The sequence below is a fragment of the Rhipicephalus microplus genome, chromosome 7, assembly GCF_043290135.1.
Source record: "Rhipicephalus microplus isolate Deutch F79 chromosome 7, USDA_Rmic, whole genome shotgun sequence".
Classification (NCBI taxonomy): Eukaryota; Metazoa; Arthropoda; class Arachnida; order Ixodida; family Ixodidae; genus Rhipicephalus; species Rhipicephalus microplus.
In genome coordinates this window covers 50972758-50996392 of record NC_134706.1, presented here as the reverse complement: position 1 = coordinate 50996392, position 23635 = coordinate 50972758, and the positions used below count along the sequence as shown (strand labels likewise).

The window sequence follows — 23635 nt, the reverse complement described above, 5'->3', positions numbered from 1 at the left end:
GCACAGCGAAGTGCTGCGAGCTCTGCGGCTGTCGGTATTGTTTTGTGAGACGTTCGAAATTAGATGGTTTAGGCTTCTCCTTGGAAGATCACAGCTTCTGCAGATCTCCTAACATTTGTCGAACCATCCGTATAAAGTTTAGCGTGGTGTTTGTATCCTTCGTGCAGGATATGTAGAGTCAGCAGTTTCAACGCTGGTGTCGAAAGATCCGACTTTTTTCGAATTCCTGGCACTGTCAAGGGTAAGTTTGGACGGCCTAAACACCATGGGGTTGTCAGGATACGTTCCGAAGGTGTGCGGCCTGCCGGAGGGCACTCACGGTTACTCAATACTCTGTAACAGAAGGAGGCGCTTGGTCAACTAGAGGTAAGTGATAGATATAAGTAGCTTGCTCTTTGAAAGTTAAATGAGGTGCTTCTTCATGGCTCAGTGGATAATGCCTCGCATTCACGATTCAGAGGTCCGACATTCGATTTCATGCGCCGGAGTCATTTTATGGATTGTTTTTCTTTCTTACGTTTTCATATATATAGATACGTATACATATATTGTGAGTGGCAGCAACACCAATGCCGGCGGCCAAATCTATTGGAGAGTGTTCATATAATCGCCATCGCATATAATAAGGTATCTAATCACACTCCCAGCAAAACCGGAGACACTACCAGCAAAATTCTTGAGTTTGTTCAACAACAGATTAGAAATGCACGAAGTTCTACCATGGCGGTATATTAGCGACGATGCTGAGCTGCTGAATTAAAGTCATGGGTTGGATTCCGGCCGCGTTGGTCGCCTTTTTGATGGAGCTAAACTGTACAGATCCGTCTTCTAGGCACTGTCAGTGCACTTTAAAGAGCACCCGAGTAATGTAATTTACTGAAGCGCTTGAATGCGGTGTCTGTCATAATCGTGTGCAAGTTTTGAACGTAAAACACCCAATATTGTTATTATCACCACCTTGTTACCTAGCGTGGTCGAGTACAAGTTGTACAATTTTTTTTATCAGCTCTTTTCTTTGGAGTGGGGGTGGGAGTGGAAGAGGAGGTTGTGAACACGGGTTGTGAACCATGGTATACGCAGCTATACTGTCACAGTCCCCTTTCTCTACAAGAGAACAAAAATTAAACGTAACTTGATTCGCTGGCGGGTGTGTGTGGTGACTGCGCTTACTGCAACCCACCCGTAAGGAAGAAATCGAGGAATGAAACTTAGAGAAGAATACAGCGAACACAACAAGAGCGGCGTTTCGATTACCAAATGCGTGTAACTGTGCCAGTGTTCACTGTAGGCTCAAACGCAAATGCAACCTATTGGGTAAACTGCGTATAATTGTGTGGGTCCCACTTAACATTTGCAACAGTCTATAATGAAACGCTGAGGGCATAGTATCAAAAAAAAAAAAAAACCAGGCGCACATACATTTCGCTCTTGATAACTGGGTCTACAAAAACTAGACCTTAGCCGATTGTTATGACCTGACCACTGAATAATTATAGACAGATAGAAAAGACTGCACTCGTTAGAAACTCTTATTTCCTTCACATGTTCTAAATGCATTTTAAAGGCGGACCTCGTGGTGATCAGCGCAAAAAAAGGACAGAAAAAAGCAAGGAAGTGCAACACCGTGCTTTTCCGTGTATATGATTTTTAATTTTGTGCTGATTGTCATGAGTATGCGTCTACTATCCATATTTCCTACATTACATAAGGTGCACCTGCAACACTTCTTCAAGTAGTGCTGTAATGGTTTCATGAAAAGAGCTTATTGATCAAAATATCGTCTACCATGAACATATGTACTACCCGCCAAGTAGGAGCGATGTTACAGAGATTTTCCGTGCGCTTTAAGCGTTTCACGTATCCTTTCATACCAGCTAGTAAACTGAAACCGCGCTGGGAATCAAGGACGTAAAGGCTAGCAATTGTGCCTCTTCGCCAGCTCACTTCATGACTTTGAGCAGCTTCTTCTCATTTTTTCGTGGAATTAGCGAGCTACTTTCCGTATGATTGCCAGAGCGTTAACTGAAAGGTGGCGGCCTCCCGTAGTGCTCACAATAACTACGCAGTGCGAAAGAAGAAAGGGTAGAGAAGGAAATGCAGGGAGGTTAAGCAGACCAAGAAAGCCGGTTTGCCAATCTACATGGGGCAACGAGAAGTGGAGGTAGAGAATAGGGTGGAAAGAAAGATGAATGAAACAAGTAACACAGCAAACACATAAAAATGCAGTCAGTTACAGGTCCATCGCGCTCGTCGGGTACTAGACATCGCTGTTACAGCCGCTTGTTCAAATGAGTTCTTCTAAAGAACTTCAAGAGTACTTGGTTGCCTTCAGCTGTGATGTCCTCCCAAGAATGCATTCAGCTGACATTCTTCTATTGATGCTGAAAGGAACAGCACAAAAACGATACGTAGAAAGACTAATCACACAACACAATGATCAGAAAAGACATTCATATATTGTCACGGAGCTCTAAAACAAACGCCAGTCACTGTCCCTCCACATCATGTACTGGGCAGTCAGGCATGATTGGTGTAGCGTCTTTTTAAAACAACATGCATCGCAGAGAGCATAGTCGGCCATCTTAATGTGAAAGGAGTAAGCTTTGGTGAACGCCACACCTAGCCACAAACGACAATGCAGTGTGGCATCTCTCCAACGGAGTGCAGATGGTACATGAATCTTGATCAAAGAACACAGGCGGTGTGGTCACGCTGCTTCTTGGGTACCATTGAGATAGCCTGATCTCCTGTGGAAGCCTTCGATGACTGCTGGCTCCGTCAGACATTAAAAGTGGTATATTATCTTTCTGCGTTTCTTCAACAGCTTCTATAGTGGCATCATAAGCGTGTTCGTTTCCAATCCCGCCGCAATGACTTGGAAGTCACTGAAACGTCACGTGGTGCCCTTTCTCATGTGCTGTATGGAGAAGACATCGATTTTTGAACACGAGCTGCTCACATGGCCTGCAATGTAGGGCTAATAACACATATATTATGGGTGCCTTCAAGCCGTTGAAAATGAATCACTGTTGAGGTGGTTCCCAAGAGATGAAACAAAGTGCAGCGTGCCCAGCGGCTAGTTCAGCAGCTATTGACGTCGTGGGATGGTCAGTCCTAAAGCTGATGGTAATAGGTTTTGCTGGGACTAACACTGCACTGGACAAAGAATGTACATCGAATTGTTGAACTATCAGTATATACAGGGTGTCCCAGGTAACTTTAGGCAGAGTAAAAAATATGCTAGCACACGCAATGAAGTCGCGACCAACTGCATGTTGCTCACCGTTTCCTGGAGTTAGACTATTTTTGTGCTCTTAAATAATGTTGATTACATCTGTTTAAGTAAATAACTTTTGAATGAACGAAGATGGATAAAATATTTCAATAATAAACTTGTAGATTGGTATGGGAAACGTCCAAATAGATAGTTTTAAACTTTATATCTGTTAAGTATTAGTGTTTTTCTGCTGATTACAAATACCCGTGAAATACAAAAAATACCACGTGACAAACCCGCTCGCGCCTATGTGCGCCCGATCATTCGAGTGCTCCATAACATTTCGAGTACGATTAATACGCGGGGCAGATGTTATGATCGTTCGTACGCGGAACGTTAGAGAGCACTAAAATCATCGTGCGCACTGACGCACGAACGGGCTTGTCACGTGGTATTTCTGTATTTTGTGGGCACTTGTAATTAGCAGAAAAACTAATACCTAACAGATATAAAGTTCAAAATTATCTAGTTGGAAGTTTTGCAAACCGATCTACGACTTTCTCAACGAAATTTTTTTTACCATCTTTGTTTCTTGAAAAGTTAGTTAAACCGATTTAATTAAACAATACTTGAGAGCTGAAAACAGTCTAACTCCAGACAATGGTGAGCAAGATGCATTTGGTCGCGTCGTAATTGCGTGTGCCGGCATATTTTTAAACTCTGGCTCAAGTTACCTGGAACATTCTGTATATGTAAGCTGCCCGCATACCTGTCGTGCAAGAGAAGCAGAGACAGTTGTTTCAGCACAGGCGACGACAGTACATTTTTTTTTTCGAATTCCTGGCACACTGAGATGTACTGCGGGCCGAATGAGACACCAAGAGTCACAGACGGTTTAGATGCAGTGCTGAAGCCCGAAAGAAGTTTGTTACACTTCCCGATGGCCTAAAGGAGTACTGAGCGAAAATTTCGGGGCCGAGATAGCCTGTGTGGTTGATTCTCGTGAACATTCGCATATCATCTGCAACATATCAAAAGCGAATATTGCTTGGAAGGTATTTCAAATTCATTTTGAAGTTTGCGTGAGCGACCGACTCCGTAGCGCTATAGACACCATCGGAGGGAACCCCGAGGCGGCTCCCTAATTTCATCCCGTCACCATGCTACGGTCAGCAAGAGAAGTTATGACGACGTCATAGCCCCCATTTTTTTTGCCGTGTTAGTTCCCGCTGTCCATATTTTTCGGCGTCTGGCTGCAAGTGCGTGGCCGTGGCGAACGCTTAGAAAGGTATGTGTTTGGCGACATTGCAGTTCCGCCATCTATTCGAAAGTAATTCTTTATGCGGGCAGTGTGGAAGTGCGTTATATTTTTGTGTGCTGACGTGGTCAAGAGCTGCACATGCTAGGTGGCGACAACTGCACCCAGTTTTTGGAACTCTCTCAAACCGAAACTGAAACGGACTGATATTGAGGGGCCTGTAATTAATTATCCGTCGCGTGCTGCAGTAAACAATGTGTCGTGTCATGACTAACAGGCCCCTAGCAACGCATTGCAGCAGAAAAACGCGAGGCCAAGGCTATTGTGTCAGTACCCTTTTGAGAGAACGATGGTTGAGGCCTGTCTGAAGGCAGCGTGGCAAGATGATGACAAGGATCACGTACACAGTAAAATTTTTTACACCCTTATGGGTGTAAAAAGGGTGTTTTCAAGATTTACACCCTCTTTGAATGAATTTAACACCCTTTTCTTTGCTGGTACACCCTCAGAGAAGGGTGTAACGGGAAAAAGGGTGTTATTATGCCGTTCGTGAGGGTGTTGAAGAACAGAAGGGTGTACACCTATAATTGTTGGAATAAAAATTGTTCCGTTTAACGTCCCAAAGTTGTCATATAATCATTAGAGACGCTGTACCGAAGGGTTCCGAAAATTTAAACCACCTGGGGTTACTTAAGGTGCACCTAAGTCTAACTACACAGGTCTCGCACTCTTTCTCGTCCATTAAAAATGTGGCCGCCGTGAACTGCCGGGATTCAATCCTGCGACTTGCGGGTCAACAGTTCAGCACCATAAGCACCAGACCACCGGCGCGGGAGTGCACGTGCAAGAATCGAGCTGCATCCATGCTTGCAAATCAAATACCACGCATAGCGCAAGGAATGCATGCCTTTCCTAAGATAACAATGTCGCAGGGATGAAAAAAATCAAGGAAATGATTGAGGCATTGACCAATTTTACAGAACACTAAGAATAATTGAGAAAATGTAAAAGAGACTAACGTCTCGCACTGTATCATTCGACATGCTTTGCCGCTTTATATCGTCCACATTATATGTGAATAAATGAATGGGCTACTGTCACGATCTACGGACAGCACATATTCATGTGTAGAAGCAATTGAGAAAAAAAAAAGCTTGAATTTATTACAAAAAACCCTTGCTCGGTCAAAAGCCGTTTGAGTGCAAGTTGTTTTCACAAGATTATCGAAGACGAGACGTGCTTGGTCCAAAAAGAAAACAATGCACTACCTTCTGCAACCATGCGGGAGCACGGGAAGTGGTTTTTTAGGTGAAGAAATAAAGGTCAGAGAATGGCACGGTCAGTGCACGCAGCGCCTTTGCGAAGCGAAGGGGAGAAGGGTACGAGAGGAGGAAGAGACACGCCTCTCGCCCCCCCCCTACACACACACACACACACACACACACACACATATATATATATATATATATATATATATATATATATATATATATATATATATATATATATATATATATATATATATATATATATATATATATATATATATATATATTGTGGGACCTGCGACTCACGCCGTAAAATTTGTATTTGCTATCTATTCTCTTTGACATCCCCTCGGGGGGGGGGGGGGGGGGTGTATGAGGTGATCAGCAGGGGGCGCTGCAACCCCCGTCGAGTTAAAAAACTTACGTCGAGTTACAGTGCCCCCTCTATATTTCTCTATGTACCTATAGGGATTTACATTGCCCCCTAAGTGACCAAGGGTTGCCCCCGCCCCCCTTCCCCCGTGGTGGGCACGCCTATGCATAGGCACCATCAATCATTGCAATAAAATTTTCTGTGTAAATGTGTGCGTCAACCATAGTACATTTCAAAGTCAAGAACATGAGTGTTTTAGGTGATTATTACCGCTGTTCTTCATTTGTTAAAAATGCATTGTACCTGCAAACGTTTCAAACTTCGCGCGCTAAAGTCACGTGTTAATTTCTTATTTCGTTTTTTTTGTAAAAATAAAATTATTTTTCCTGCTTTGTTTTTATGCTATATATTTCCGTTTACTCTTCATACTTAACCGCATTGATTAAGCATTTTATTGCGCCTTTGTACGTCTGCGGAGCTGTAACCCCGAACTTGTTTTGGCGTGCTCGCTGGTCGGGCGCTGCAGCTTGTCGGTTCTGCATCGTTTTTTCTCGTTTTTTGAGGTGTGCTTGCGCGCTGCGTTCGTGTTTTGTGTTCTGCCGGTGCTGCCTATTACGAAGATGAACTCTACTCAAGCGAGGACGTGTGGCGTCGCATTTTGGAACACTCGCCAGGTACGTACCACATTCCTGCTGTCGGCGCTTTGTCAACACCGAGAGCGTGATAACGACGCCATGCTACGTTTTTCGTTACATGTGGGCGATAAGTGATGTTTTTTAACGTAGCGAACCTGTTTGTGTGTGTCATTTCATCAGGATGAAGGCGTTTTTGTAGGAAGTGAAGCGTGGGCGAACTTTTACTTTCGATTCAAGCATGCTTCGGTGTGTGAAGCACATGGCGCGTGCCTGCGCAGTGGGAATTCGGCGGCGGATTTGTGCGAGTTGTGACGGCGCTCGCCTCTGTCGGCAGTGGTGTTGGCAGGGAGCCCTGCTCGCGATGGACCAATATCTTGGTTAAATAATTGTTGGGCGAAGACGGCGTTTGTTAGCTGTAAGCGTTGATTACGCCTAGGGCGCGTATGTTTGGATCTCTTAACTCGAGGATTTTTTTTTTTTTTTGCATGCCTGTTCATATTGTGTGCTACAGGAGTCAACGGGTTCATTTGTTGTACGTTTCATACGTTGTACGTCCAAAGCAGTTTGAAAAGTTTCGTATGTTGTACGCCCTTTTTTTAAACTGCTATCAGAAATTGCTGCGGGCAACCGAACGTATGCCGGTGTATGCATCCACGCCGGCACGCATCTACCGTGTTACTACCGTGTTATTCGAGTTCGCGTGCAGCATGCTGCCTCGTCTTAGATACGGCTCGCAAGGCTTGCACGTATGTACGCTTACGTGTTTATGCAGTCCGTTTAGTCAAATCTGAGCTTACGTTATACACTCGCAACATAGGTTGTCTGATGCGTTCGGAACCCATGAATTTTGAGCCGTTCGTTAAACTTGAACTGTATTTCCGAACAAAATTTTCATGGCTTATTGGGGCCGAATAACTGTAGCTTAACTGTGCGAGCCCTAATTCGATCAGTAGTTCATGCGGTAGAGCACATTTTATTTTATTCAGCTTGTTTTCGGTATGCTTAGATTTCATTATTTTGTGGTGGTTTATTAAATATTGTATGTGCCTCGCCAAAACTTTGTGTTCAAACTTCGCTAAGCAATTTTACTTGTACGAACAGTAAGAACAGTTTAGACCATCACCTCCAATGGCATTTAATAACAGATGACAAGCTTATGCCGATCTGGTCAGAAACACACATGAAAACATTGAAAAACCACACATTGGCCTCGAATAAAAGCACAGTCTTTGTCACTTGTGAATAGGGCTTTTGTGTGGGGGCCAAAACGTCATGATTTCAATTAGGGTCAGCATGTTGTTTTGTCTTCACATCAGATGACAAGCTTCAGTAAATTCTATAGGCATGCGCTACAGTTATAGAAGGGATCTGTGGTGTTTGGAGAAACAAATATATCATTTAACGCTCAAAACTTGCAATAATGTTATACATCATAGTATGCATACATAAGGCATGCACGTGTTGCTGTGAAAATGGAAAATTGGACAGTATGTTCATCTGACAATCATGAATATAGACTGCATGTTTCCAAGCTGTTGGCATTGACGCAATTACACAACTTCAGAAATCAGTCTCATCAAACGTTTGTGTATTGCTAAATCGTGACCAATGCCTTCCAGTATTCTTGTTACTAGAGATCGTTGCAGAAGCTTGCATGCTTTATTGGGATGGTATTTAGCTCAAGATGGGTGCGTTGTATTAGCACTTCCACATTTTTTCCCATTATTTATTAGACAGCCTGTAATGAGGGGTATGTTAGGGATGAGTGAGGGGCACTGCCTTTTTAGCCACCTGGAATCATTAAATTAACAGCCATAATTTAGCAGTTGACAATAGTAATTTAGTGAAACCAATTTTCTTCGTTATCGGCATAATCGTTCTAATGTAGGCAGCCGAAAGAGAGTTGCATTAGTTGTGTTCAAACCAAAATTCGTAATATAACTTTATGTGTTACCTCCAATGGATACTTGATCAAAGTGCATACCGTCATGTACGCACTGCCCTATTATTGAATTGGCATGTATACGCACTATGCCAGAGCGCTATTTAAGTATATTTTGTGACAGATCTGTTATGTGAAAAATGCATATTCTTTCGTAAGGTTGCAGCTATGTTCGCCAAAAACATTGAGGATGTTTTTGTTGTAGCATGTCTGGTTTTCGTACATCCTACTCTTTTAAAACAAAACTTTCCAGATCATTCTAAATTGAGTTCCAAATTCTGCTTCGCTAACAGACACATCAGTAAATTGTTTTTTTGTTTCTCTCGCAGTCTATACATGCTCGTCGTAGGAAGAGAGTGTGGGAGACGTCTGGACTAGCCCATCACCCAAGGCTGGCTCGTGGAAAATTTGACTGCTGGTGCACATCAGTGGCGCATGGCTTCTGTTTCTTCTGAAAAGCGAGCTGCAGAGAGCCACCTGGTAGCTGTATTCAAGGAGCACAAAGGTTCAGGGTGTTCAAAGTTAACCCTTTTGTTTTTCCTTAAAAGAGAAGTCAGCGCTGTAAGTTATCTATGTAAAGCCACCTGTGCTGATAGCTATGTATCGAGGAGGATGCAATGTGAGACAATAATTATCACTGTCAGCGGTGCCATTAAGTTTTATTAATCAACTTAATATTGACCACAGCAAGAGATCATGTATGTGTTAAATATTTGAGCCAGTCACATTTCTACATATTGTCACTTGTAAGAATTCTAGCATGCCTGTGCTCAGATATCCTGCTGGAAATTAAGTTGCGGCTTGCATTATTATGTGTGCAGGACAGTGAGCACTAGCACAGACTCTGATTTCATGCATTTAATCTGACCGTCGGTGGAAGGCATGGGCAAACATTAAAATGGTTACTCTTGCTATTCGCTGGCGATAGCAAGAACCGACTGCTCGTTCCGCTATGGAGTGATATTTTGCTAAACCTCACTGCCTTGCATGCGTAATCATGAAAAGCAAAATTAAACTTTCAAACGGGATATCTAGGAGCATAAACATAATCAAAAAAGTTTTCCAAGTGGGACTGTGTAGAAACACGACTGCCTCCAACTTTTTAATGCAAACATACCTGCTTATTTGCGTTACTAAAGTTTCAATATTTTTGGTTAATAGGCCAGATGACAGCATTATTTTATTACTTTGTGTCCCCCTGGACACAATCTGCCAAGGTGTTTGTCTGTTCCTAAGGGTAAAATTCAATGTAACTAGGCAGTGCATTTAAGAATGTGTCAGTGCTGCTTACTGAGCTCTTTATTGGATATTTTGTTTTTTCCAAGATCTACTGAGTGTGTTGCTCGCCAGACTTGCATGTCATGTTAATTGATGCCTTATGTGCAATTGGCCATTTAGAAACACTTTTTGTGTTGTGATAAAAAGTAGCACATTAATGATTTTATCTTCAGTGTAACCTTCACTGAATATTCTATTTTAATATATTTTTGTCACTGTAGTTATTTCATTGCCTTTGGGAAGTTCAATTCATAAGTACAATCAAGTGTTTTCCCACTGTCATACTTCATCGTACCTAACTTTGCCAATACCAAACCATGTCGGATATTTTACAGTGATACATACTCATGTTTAACATTGTTAATGATAACTGATAGAAGGCATACTAGAATATTGTAACGTGAGTCCTTGGATCGGAGGGTTGAATGGTGAATTTTTTCAACTACATAGTAATATCTGCTTGCTTTATTTCATGTCAAGTGTAATGAGAATAATATTTACCGAGGTTAATGTGTTAAAACCATGATATAATTATCAGGGACACTGGAGTAGAGGGTTTCAGATATTTTGACCACCTGGGGTTCTTTAAATCCATCCACGTCTAAGCAGACACGTGTCATGCATTTCCTCCTTAATCGAAATTGCAGCCACCACAGCCATGGTTTGATTTTGTGGCCTTCAGTTTAGCAGTCAAGGGTTACTTGAGGCGTATATTAGTTGTGGGCTGTGGTCTTGCTTCCATGATGCATCTTAAGTACAGCAGTTTGGTGCCAACCAGGCATCTCTACTAGTGCACTGGTGTTGTGTTTTTGCATTTGTAATTTACTGCAATATTAAACTATTTTATCAAGATGCATTTCTGAGCAGCTCTGCGAAGTCTGTGCTGGTGCTTATTACATTCCTAATTTTTTGTAAGAGGTAATGATTGTTGCATGTATTCTGAGTTAGATATGAAGTTACGAATTTTCCTTCTTTTATACTCTGTGAGAGTGTAAAGCCCAACAAGTCACTCTGTTATACTTTGCATATTGTACATCAGATGGCTAAATTGTGTGTGCAGAGCTTATATAAACAGCCCATAGTGTTTCGAATGCCTTGAAAACTGCCTTAGGATCAGAAAAAACTTGTAAAGAGTGGGATAGTCTGGGTGAACAGTGGAAGTTCCTCAGATAGGCTGGCTGATGTTTCGATAGGAGGACTTATGTTCGTCAAAAGTGCCGTTTCTTCTTATCCTTGGCATGTTAGCTTTAAGGGGGTTAGTAGAGATGTCATCTCCTGGTGGTGGTGCGTGTATTTGTTGGCAATTGCTGCCGGAAAAGAAAAAAAAACTAGAAAGCAAACAAGTGCAGTCCTCACTTCATTTCAAGTTGACTGGTAGCAATTCACAATGTTCTCGGAGGGTAGAGAAAAAAATGGAAGCAAAAAAGAGGAAACACGCAAAGTAGGAGCGGTGTGCTGCCGCTACAGAGGCAAAAAAAGCGAAGAGCTTTAAAGTTTGAAGCCAGCAGACAGTCCCCGCGTTTGGCCATCACAAAGGGTTGCCGACGATAAAGGCCTATGCTGTTCTCGAACATCTATGAATGGGACTCGTAAGAAAGCGGTTACGAAAAGGCGCGAGAGAGAAGCAGGCAGCTACCTTTACATGCTAAGATTTCAAAGGTAAGCGAAAACAGATGTGTTCGGAAGAGAATGTGTTTAATTGGGAAAGTCATTGGTTAAAATATGCTTTCACTATCCCCGTAGGTGGCCCGCTCAACAGAATTGCCTCAAGAATTTGGCGGCATGTTGGCAGAGAAATAGAGAAATTCAGAATGCAAAGGATATTAGCATCAACGAGAGAAAGGCAGAAAGAAAGGAAAAAATTAAAAAAGGCGGGTTGGAGGTAGATGACACGCTAGTGTTAACAGACGAGGAAAGGAAAAAAGAGACGCAGAGAAATTTGTGGCTTGGCAATGACTTAAGGGTGCACGGTAGTACTGTTTTTTGAAGCGACAAAAAGAAGAAAGAAAGCTGTGGTTGAAAGGTTCTGGCAAATAAAAACTTCGTAGTTGTGTGTGTATAGACACATGTATATCTATAGTTATAATTTTAAAAATTTCGAGAGAACATCAATAGTACACTTGTAGTCTAGGAGCGATTCCATGTAATACCGGTTATGTCTATTTGAAGGTTGAACCTTTCTCATTTCTAAATGCTGTCGTAATTATGCTATGGCTTTCAGCGATTCCAAATTGCGACGTGCTACATTGATTCGTGATCGGTGTAGGTGCTTACATTTCTGTATCAAATGTCATTCCATGTATTTCCTCTCTCATGGTGAGCAGAAATTCGTAGAACATAAAGCTATGCTTGGTCGAAATTGTGGCCCTGTTGGTTGAAGTGATTGGCTACTGCTTTTGGTAAATTGTGTTTTGTGTCTGCACAGTGGTCGTTCAGTCTTACGTGAATTGGCTGCCCAGTTTTGCCTATATATTGTCTGCAGGTGGCGCACTTAAGACAGTATATTAGGTTGTTCGAAGTGCAGATGAAGATCGATGGTACCTTGTGAATGTAGTCAAATTTTGTGCTTTTTAAGTTGTTAGCCAGCTATATATTTTTACAGGTGGAGCATCTGGGCCGGCCACAGGGACCAGACGTCCTAGTGTTTGCTTTAAGTTTTGCGGGAATTAGAAATGCGTGGCACGTGGCATTTGCAACGCTAACTTAAAGACATGCTTGTTCACGCAAACTTAGACTAGGACGTCTGATCCCTGTGGCCGGCCCAGGTGCTCACCCTGCAAATATATACAGCCGGCTACCAACATAAAAAGCACAGCATCTGACTACATTCACAAGGTCACATAGAGCTTCACCTGCATTTATAAACAACCTAATATACTTTTCTGAGTGTGCCAGCTGTAGAAAACAATATATAGGCGAAAGTGGGCCGCCAATTCACGTAAGACTGAACGGCCACCGTGCAGACACAAAGCACAATTTACCGAAAGTAGTAGCCGGTCACTTCTACCAACAGGACCACACTTTCTAAAAAGCAAAGCTTTATGTTCTACAAAATAATTTCCGGTCACCACGAGAGAATAAATACATGAAATCATAATTTATACACAAATTTATGTCCCTACACCCATCAGGAATCAATGTTGCACGTGGTAATTTGGAATCGCTGAAAGCCATTGCATAATTGCGGCCATATTTAGGGACTAGAAACGTTCAACCTTCAAATAGACATAACTGGTATTACATGGAATCACTCCTAACCTACATATTGTAATAATAATATTCACTCTAAATTTTAAAACTTTAATTATAGATATACATGTGTCTATATACACACAACTATGAAGTTTTTATTTTCCAGAACCTTTCAACCACAGCTTCCTTTCCTCTTTTGTCGCTTCAAAAAACACTCCTACCGTGCACCATTAAGTCATTGCCAAGCCACAAATTTCTCTGCGTCTCTTTTTCCTTTCCTCGTTTGTTAACGCTAGCGTGTCGCCTATCACCAATCCGCCTTTTTTTTTCATTTTTTCTTTTCTTTTGTGTTTCTCTCGTAGTTGCTTATTCCTTTTGCATTCCGAACTTGCCTATTTCTCTGCCAACATGCCGCCAAATTCTTGAGGCAATTCCGTTGAGCGGGACACTTATGGGGATAGTGAAAGCATATTTTAACCAATGACCTTCCCCAATAAACACGTGGTCTTACAAACACATATGGTGTCGCTTACCTTTGAAATCTTGGTATTTAAAAGTAGCCGCCTGCTTCTCTCTTGCGCCTTTTTGTAACCTCTCTCTTATAAGTCCCATTCATAGATGTTCGAGAACGGCATAGGTCAATCAGCAACCCTTCGTGATGGCCAAACGCGGGGACATTCTGCTCGCTTCCAACTTTTAACCTCTTTGCTTTTTTCTTGTCTGTAGCGGCCACCCATTGGCAGCACACCGCTCCTACTTTGGGTGTTTCCTTTTTTTTTTCTTTTTTTCTCCACCCTCTGAGAACATTCTGAATCGCTACCACCCAACTTGAAATGAAGCAAGGACTGCACTCCTATGCTTTATAGTTTTGTTTTTCAGGCTTTGATTGCCAACAGGGACACATGCCACCACCAGGAGATGACGTCTTTACTAACCCCCTTGCAACTAATATGCCAGTGATGAGAAGGCTAGGCACCTTTGACGAAGATAGGTTCTCCTATCGAAACTTTGGTCAGCCTATCTGAGGCATTTCCACCTGTCGGCCCTCGTTTTGGTTTTGTTGTGAAGAGTGTGTTTTTGAGAAATGGATGCTGTCTCTATTACCTAGAAAGATGCTGAAAAATAAAACTTGCAATTTTAATATGTGGTGAAGCTTCATGGGGTGCGGGCTGATCTGTTAATCATTTTTCTTCGGCCACTGACCTTACCTGTTCGAATATTGGCGGTAAAATGCTCTAACTGTAGTATGTATGAAATATCATAATAACTGTGTTTGCTTTCAGTTGAGAGAAAACCTGTGTTGTGGTACATGTACTTGACATTTATCTTACGCCAATATATGCCTGCTTTTAGGAAGTGGGAAAAGATATTTATCAATAAGTGGAAACGATGTCTGCCAGAGCAGCTCTGTTATTTTTGTATAATCAGAAAGTTTGAAATGAACTAGGTGAGGCTGAACTCGCATGGTTTTGCGATACCAAGTGTAACTGCAAATTAAGTTGCTGAAATATGTATATGTCTGCATCCTGCATGGGAAGTGTGCACTGTTACGGGTAATAATGTTTTTTGAATATAATGTGTTCGTGTGTCTACACAAATGTATGCATACCAAGCACCTTTGCTGTATCGACTCACTGAGCCACGAATTGATATACCCCAGATGTTTATGCTATTTAACACTAAATATTTGTATTTAATTGTATAACTATAGAAGGCAGTCTAAATTTCTATAGTCGCTTTACAAAGAAGGCTTTGAGAAATATCATTGCATTTCAGTAAGCTTGCTTATACACACACACACACACATTTTTTCATCCACTTTTTTTTATTCTTTCTTCTTATTTACATTCTATAGGTTCTAATAACTTCCCCTGTACATTCCTTGGCATTACTGTCTGTTAGATCTCATTAATATATATATATATATATTTATATATATATATATATATATAATGAGATCAAACAGACAATATTGCCAAGGAAAGTATAGGGGAAGTTATTAGACCGAATTGTAATTTAAATGTGAAGAAATGTGGGTGAAAAGATAACTTGCCACGGACAGGAACCGAACCTGCGACCTTTGAATAACGCGTTACTCAAAGGTCGCACACCCTTTCAACACCCTCTTGAAGGGTGTTAGCTTAACACCCTACACGAAGGGTGTTCAGCAAAATGTTAGGGTGTTCAACACCCTTCTAAGTAGGGTGTATCTGAAAACACCCATAGGGTGTTCCTCTGGCGACAAGCCAGTTTACACCCTTAAGGGTGTAAAAAAATTTACTGTGTAAAATATGTCTGTCGTGCGTTCTGAGGCCTTCCACCGTATTGTGAGTTTCCATTGGATCGTCTGTCATAAGCAATAGCAATAGTTGCCTTTGTTGACGTACATTCGGACAAATTAAGGCACTCCTTTAGCGCGTGCGCTTGTGGTGCCTGGGAAACCCTAACATTTTTCTTGTAATTCTTGCTCAGCACTGGAAGGCTATATCTCAGAAAACCGTGAAACACCACTCTGTAGAGTTTCAGCATTGCCTCTATGGCATTCTCCATCTATTGCCTGCCAACAAATTGAACAGTTTGCAAATTGATGTCAGGCGCTTCTTCATGCAGGCCGAGTTTGGACTCCAACAGAGGTTCCTCTCTATAGTTACGCAAAAAAAAACATGTGAGTTTTCGCATAACTAATTGGCCGCCCGTTGATTCGTCGTCCACGTATCTGAGGACGCGTGACTGCCGAAGTTCAGACACAGATTTCGTCTGGATCTGTTCAAAGCTTGAACGATAACAAAAAAGAAAACAAAAGCCCAGAATTGCAAAAAAAGAACAAGGACACAACGTGATACGAAACCGGGTTTCCTGCGTGCCAGCCTATTATAAACCCCTGATTCACGCTGGTGCTGCGGACGTTTCCGGAAACTGACCTTAGGCAGGCTTGAAGTCGTCGAAAGAAATCTTGTTATTAGGAGCGATGAAGCGTTTTACAACAGCAAAGGAACGACCTTGTGTAACACAATGCGAATTGCGCAACTAGTGGGTAGTGGAGTGCTCTATTACTTAACAAAATCTTGATCTTGTTCACTATTACCTGTGGCGCATACCCACTTTGAGGAATTGTAGTGATTACAAAAGGTTCTGCCATAAATCTTCATCGTCGACCGTCACAAGACAACAAAATGCTGCCCAAAATTGCTTGCAAGTGTGTAGCGGGTACCATGAATCTGTGAAGATTGACGGCTGACCTTGTCTGCCTACTACATAATAATTTATAGCGTAGTGGGTGCCCTGCAAGCATGCTAGCAGCAGCTACCCGAACAGTGTTAAAAAAAGGCTCTCATACAATGCTGTTCGAGCTTTCACCATGACAGTGCTGCGCACAGCTCTGGCGGTTTTTTCTACTGTTGGCAGATGATCGTTGCGACTTCGAAAGTCACGAATCATTACGAAAATAGAAGGAAAATATTGATACGGGGTATCACTACCAGGAAAAACAAGGGAAGCGCGGATAGAGAAGGAAGATGACGTTGCCTCCACCGCGATTCCCCTGAGTGGGTACGAGCCATGGCGGCGGAGATCATCATCATTATACTTTGATCGCGGACTCAGGGCCCATTAAAAACCCCCATTCCCATTAAGTTACCTTACCTTGTGTAACAATTTGGTGGATGTGCCGGAGTAGGACGAACCCAAAGACGGGAGCTTCCATACCAGGACTTCGTCGCAGCCGCCGCCTCGCCGGACTTCCACCTTCGCCGATCATAATGGTCCAAGAGCAGCCATCCAACGCTTCGAGGCCAACTCAAATGGGTTCCGTGCCGTACTACAGAGTGCCACCAAACTTCGGCGGGACCTCAGGAGAAGACGTCGACGTGTGGCTCAAGAACTACAAGCGGGTGAGCAGAAGCAATGGCTGGGACTCGAACAAACAGCTCAATCATGTCGTATTCTCGTTAACTGACACCGCCCTCATGTAGTACGAGAACCACGAGGACATGTTCACGACTTGGGAACGTTTTGTTGAAGAAGTGCATAAGTTCTTAGGTGATTCGGACTCAAAGAAGAAACGCGCAGAGCAGACATTGTCTCAGAGGGCACAGCTTCCAGCAGAAAGATGTACGACATACATTGAAGAAATATTGAAGCTGTGCAAGATCGTGAATGGGAGGATGTTTGAAGAAGACAAGGTTGGACACGTTTTCAAGGGTATAGCCGAAGACGTGTACAATTTCTAAATTGGGAAAGACTGCTTGAACTCCGTGTCCGACGTGATGAAGCACTGTCGTTCCTTTGAATCCCCCAAGATGTGACGAATTTCTCCGAAATTCGGCCGCCTGTCCAACGTCCCCACTGTGGCTAGTGTTGAAACAGTGCCGCCTAACGACCTTGCTTTGACCATACGGCAGATTGTCAGAGAATAGCTGCTTCGATGTCAGCAGACCTATCATCGCCCCAGCGATTTTCAGGACGTGTACGTAAGCGAATCAGAACGAGTGCGGACTCATGTTTCTCTTCCACCATGGCAACCATCGATCTACGCAGCAGACGCTTATGCATATCAAGGCACACGGCAGGCTGGATTCCCCCGTCAAACACCTCCCAACTACGAACGAAGTTTTCACCCGCCTGTTTACCCAACATCGCCTGCCTACAGTGCCCCCGAAGGGCGGCACCACTATCCCATGCCTTCCGAGAGGAGTCGTTACTCTGAGCAGCCACGTGCCCCTCGACCAATTCCGGTATGCTACAACTGTGCCATCCCGGGTCACATTGCACGTTTTTGTGACCATCGCCCATATCAGCGAGAGTCTTGGCACATGTCTCACCAACCTTTCGACTATCCGCTCTCCACGTCACGGAAACCACGCGCAGCTACCGGGTCACGCTACCCCTCGCCAGCCTTTAATCGAAGTTTGACGCCACCACCAGCTCCCCGTGTTCCACGATCGCCGTCGCCACGGAGACGGGCACGTACACCGCCGCCGGAAAACTAGTCGGTGCGGCCAGTGGGGGTGAGGCCGCGAGATCACAGGTGCTATCTACAGATATACCCCCGTCAGCGTTTATGTTGAAGAACAAAGTTCATGTAGTTGTCGATGGAGTGGTACTATGGCACTTGTGGGTACAGGTGCGACAGTCTCGGTGATGAGTGTAAATTTTAAAAACCTGCTAGGGCCAAAAGTGATGTTTTGTCTGAACCGTGGGGTGACATTTCGTGGTGTAAGTGGTGACGTGTTGTGTCCGGTGGGATATTGTACTGTGAACGCCTCGCTGTGTGGCAAGGTGTTTTGCACAGAGTTTACGGTTATTCCGCGGTCTACACATGACGTTATCTTGGGTATTGACTGCTTGTGTGAGTGTGGGGCAACTGTAGACTGCAGAAGTGGGCATCTTTCTATACACGGTACTTTCCCAACGGCGCTCTTAGAAAATTCCTTTTCGGAGGAATGCATCTTTTTCGTCTCCGTGGACACAGTCGTTCCTGCATTTTCTGCCATGTGTGTTCCCGTGACATGTTCCAGCAACAACTGTGGCACGTTTGACGCCACGCTCGAACCGATTGTCTTGGCATGCCTGAAAAAGAACCTTCTCATTCCCCATTGTATAATGTCAGTCGTTGATGGACGGGCAGGTGTGTGGACAATGAACAGTTCCATGGAGCCTGCAATTCTGCTTGGTGGCATGAAACTTGCAGTATTTAGACCGAATCATGTACGACGCTGGTTGCGCTTGTTGAAGCTACAAGCCAAGATAAACATCTAGGCTTAGAAGATTCAGAAGATGCCCAATCGCTACAAATGGTCAGCAAGTCACTTGATCAAAGCGAACGTCATACTCTGCTCGACGTTCTATCTAAGCACTCGAAAGTGTTCGATTTTTCTAAACATAGCCAAAGGCCCTTAATCCCAGCGTCCCGGATACGTCATCAGATCCACACCGAGTCGGCTATCCCATTAGGCAGAAACCTTACCAAGTGGCACCATCGGAGCGCAAGATCATCAACGAGCAAGTCCAAGAAATGCTGGAAAAGGGAATAATACAGGAATCGGCAAGTCCGTGGGCTGCTCCCGTCATTCTAGTGAGGAAGAAGGATGGTACGTGGAGATTTTGCGTTGACTACCGCCGACTGAATTCTGTTACCAAGAAAGACGTCTATCCACTGCCGCGCATCGATGATGCTCTAGACTGCCTACATTCCGCGTCCTACTTTTCATATGTCGACCTGAGATCAGGTTACTGGCAAATTCCGATGCACGCAGCTGACAAAGAAAGGACGGCATTTGTTACGACCGACAGACTTTACGAGTTCAATGTTATGCCATTCGGATTATGTAATGCTCCTGCGACATTCGAAAGATTTATGGACTCTATATTGCGTGGTTTAAAAGGGCATATATGCATGTGTTACCTTGATGATGTCGTAATTTTTGGACGTACGTTTGATGAGCACAACACTCGCCTAGACCTCGTGCTCGGCTGCATTGCAAAAGCTGGCCTTGTATTGAATTTCAAAAAAGTGCCACTTAGGCGAGCGACAGACATTGGTGTTAGGACATCTCGTCGACGAAGATGGCATTAGACCTGACCCACAAATGACAGCGGCCGTTGAATCGTTCGAGCATCCTAAATCTGTGAAACAACTGCGTAGCTTCATCGGGCTCTGCTCGTATTTCCGCCGGTTCATACCCAATTTTGCGGATGTCGCTCACTCCCTGACGAGCCTTCTACGCAAGAACGGCCTGTTTCAGTGGACCTCCGAGTGTGATGCCGCTTTTCACAAGCTGAAGTGTTTGTTAACTTCACAGCCAATACTTCGGCACTTCAATCCTTCGTAGGCCACGGAAATTCACACAGACGCAAGTGGCATCGGTATCGGTGCCGTTCTCGTTCAGCGTTCTGGCAAGAAGGAACACGTTGTGGCTTACGCGAGTCGTTCTTTAAGCAAGCCTGAACGCAACTACACCATGACCGAACAGGAATGCCTAGCGGTAGTCTTTGCCGTGCAACGGTTTCGCTCATACATCTATGGTCGCCCGTTCACTATCGTCACAGATCACCATTCCCTGTGTTGGCTGGTCAACCTTCGTGACCCATTCGGCCGCCTCGCACGATGGGCCATTCGTTTGCAAGAACATGTCTTCACCATCTCATACAAGACTGGCCGTCTACACGCTGATGCGGATTGCCTCTCCAGAATGCCGCTACCATCGACAGATTGTGAAGCCGATAACTTTGACCACCTTATCGCTCCTCTGTCGTCTGGCTCTCCCGATGCCGTGACCTTCGCCGCTGAGCAGTGTAATGACCCAAGCTTACAAGCTCTCTTCCCTGGAGCGAGAAATTCATTAAGCGAAGGCCGATTCTGTGTCCGATATTGTCTTCTTTACCAGAGAAACTTGTCCACGGCGGGCGCCCGCTTTCTGCTGGTTGTTCCTGCGTCCCTCCAAACGTCTGTTCTGCGTCTCACGCATGATGACTCCACCTCTGGCCATCTAGGCACCGTACGAACACTTAGTCGCACGAAAGAGCGGTTCTATTGGCCGAAAATGAGAAAAACGATTTAGAACTACGTGGCCAGCAACCACAAGCGGCCCTCCTCGGGTCCAGTTGGTCACCTGCAACCTGTAAAACCTCCCAAAAGGTCGGTATTGATCTTATGGGACCATTTTCACGCTCCTCAAAAGGTAACTGGTGGATAATTGTATGCGCCGACTACCTGACGCGGTGCTGCGAGACGGCTGCCATATGCTCCGCCACGGCATTCCAGGTTTCGGAGTTCCTGTTGCATTCAGTCATCCTCCGACACAGACCTCCTCGCGTGATAATAAGTGACCGCGGACGACAATTTACCGCTTATATTGTCGAATCAATACTTCGTTTGTGTGCCACCAAGTTCCGACACTCAACTGCGTATCATCCACAAACTAACGGCCTCACTGAGCGCACAAAGCGAACGTTGACCAACATGTTGTCAAAGTACGTCGCCTCCGACCACAAAAACTGGGATGAAGTATTACCATTCGTCACGTACGCCTTGAACACGTCGAAACACGAAACGACAGGCTACAGCCCTTTTTATTTGCTCTACACTCGCTCACCTCGACATATGCTGGACACTATATTTCCTTTTGCCGTCCATGACGATTTAACCATTGCGGACACTTTGTGTCGTGCGGAAGAGACACGTCGACTTGCCTGCTTACGCACACTGGCAGTGCAAGAGTCCTCAAAAATTCGCTACGACAGTCAAAAAAGGCATGTAACCTATGCCCCCAATGATCTAGTGTGGGTGTGGACGCCAATACGCAGACGTGGCTTGAGCCAAAAGCTACTGGCACACTACGCCGGTCAGTTCGTGATACTCCGTCGTCTCAGCGAGGTCAACTATGAAATTGCACGTGTCACCACTAGTGGCCGACGTTCATGTAAGACAGAGGTGACGCATGTTGCCCGCCTGGAGCTGTTTACTCGGAGGATGCAAGAATGACTCGCCCGGAGGGCTTCGTCTGAAACGGGAGGAATGATACGGGGTATCACTACCAGAAAAAACGAGGGAAGCCCGGATAGAAAAGGAAGACGACGTTGCCTCTACCGCGATTTTCCTGAGTGGGTACGAGTCATGGTGGTGATCATCATCATTATACTGTGATCGCGGACTCAGGGCCCATTAACCTCCCCCCCTCCCATTTAGTTACCTTACCTTGTGTAACATTATGACAAATGAGCCGTATGTGGGCTGTGGAGATCGCTAAATGATAACTGACCGCGTGTTTGATACCACTAATGTGTATTCACTTTAACTGGTCTCATTTAGGTGATAAATTGAAGAAAGGAATGGTCTCTCTCTTTCTAAATCGACAAACTTGATACACTTAGTCTAAAAAAACCACGTTGTTTGCCAAACCATTCGTTAAAATGTTTCATGTTTTTTTACGATAACATCTTCAATCACCATAGGTAATAGAGATCCATTTGTATTGTAAAATCACGTCAAAGCAGACCACAAACATGTGAAATGGCACTGAGGACATACCGTTTTCGAAAGGAAGAAACCTGTACTCCAATGCTTGCTGAGAAAGTTCGATCAAAAATAGCGTCATTGCAATTATGACCAAGAGGCATGTGCTTAATTTGGCCATGTTGATGTCCACTCGAATTTAAGCGTGCTGCAAGAGGACTTCCTAAGCAGCGTCTGCATTTATATACCTCGCTGGCCCTTCTATAGGTACTGTCTTTTGATAGTTTTCGTAATTTTGTCATTTATTTTTCGATGAAGTTTATAAGCGACAAACGGATGTTGGCAAACATCTGCGAAAACTCTAGGAAAGCAGCACAATAGCGCGTACTAGTCAAGAAAGCCCTGTCAGGGGATTCAACACAAGCGGGAACACTTGTGCAATAGCACGAGATGAGAAATAAATAGAATGAAATAAAAAACAACGGCGTGTACTTGTAATCAGAGATCGTAATGATTTAACGAGTTTAACATGGGGTACATGCATCTTTTTATTATGTTCGACTGATACGAAACGTGAAAAAAAGTAAATGAGCTCTATTGTCATTGATGTAAGACCTGTCGTGGTGCTGTCAAGCGAGACACGAAGGTCGGCGGGATTACAAAAGACCTGAGCTCCAGCTTTTGGGGTGAATGACGAAATATCAGCCGTACCATATCTTCCTAAAAAACTACCCTAGCGTTCTTATTACGGTAGATATTATTCAAAGTGCGCTGGTATACTGCATTTTGGACGCATGATAATATGCGGGGTGCCACAGCTATCTTGAGCTAGAGTTTAAACACAGCCGACCCACGCAATGGCGACACCATTAAATGCATCCTTCTGACTGTTGACTAGAATGAGTCGGATTATTTTTTTCTACCCTGATTATTTGCTTAGTTATGCCAGTTTTATTAACTTTGTTTTCAAGCAATTGAACAAGACTTGAAAATACATTACCAAAGCTGTTCACTGGTCTTCAAAACGTCTCCTTAGAAAAATGTAACTTCTAAGTATAATAATTTTAGCGTTTTAGTGCTAGCTATAACTTCGCTCGTTACAAATGCCAGTGAAATACAAAACCAATATCACGTGACGAGCCCGCTCGCGCTGCCGTGCGCACGATGTTTCCAGTTCTCCATAAAGTCCCCCGTACCAATGACCAAAGCCCTTTCCCAATGGCGCTGTCTCGACACGGCCGCGACGAGTGGTGGCTTAACGAGGGACACGTTTACGATAGTCATTGCGACTGCTTATCGCTGTCATGAGCTAGTGCGAAGGAAGCATATCGTTCGCCCGCGAAACTTTATGGGGAACCAGAATTAGGGCCCCAGTGAATTTGCCACGTGGTATTATTTTGTAATTAGCAGAAAAAACACCGTTAATTAACTGATGAAAAGTTCGGAACTATCTAATCAGACGTTTTGCAAACGAATTTACAAGTTTCTCTATGAAATTTTCGAACCACCTTCGTTCTTT

At 43.9% G+C, this 23635-nt stretch overlaps 2 long non-coding RNA genes across 2 annotated transcripts in view; one reads left to right on the top strand and one right to left on the bottom strand.

Annotated features, from left to right (window-relative positions):
- Window positions 1-22328, bottom strand: part of LOC119180266 (uncharacterized) — a 38803-nt gene extending 16475 nt beyond the window's left edge. Inside the window, exon 1 of the long non-coding RNA XR_012884894.1 lies at window positions 22192-22328. This is a non-coding gene — a long non-coding RNA (uncharacterized LOC119180266). The remainder of the gene's footprint in view (window positions 1-22191) is intronic.
- Window positions 6628-9151, top strand: LOC142767456 (uncharacterized). Its single transcript, XR_012884893.1, has 2 exons — window positions 6628-6790; window positions 9023-9151. It is a non-coding gene; the product is annotated as an uncharacterized LOC142767456 (long non-coding RNA).
- Window positions 22329-23635: the final 1307 nt, after the last annotated feature.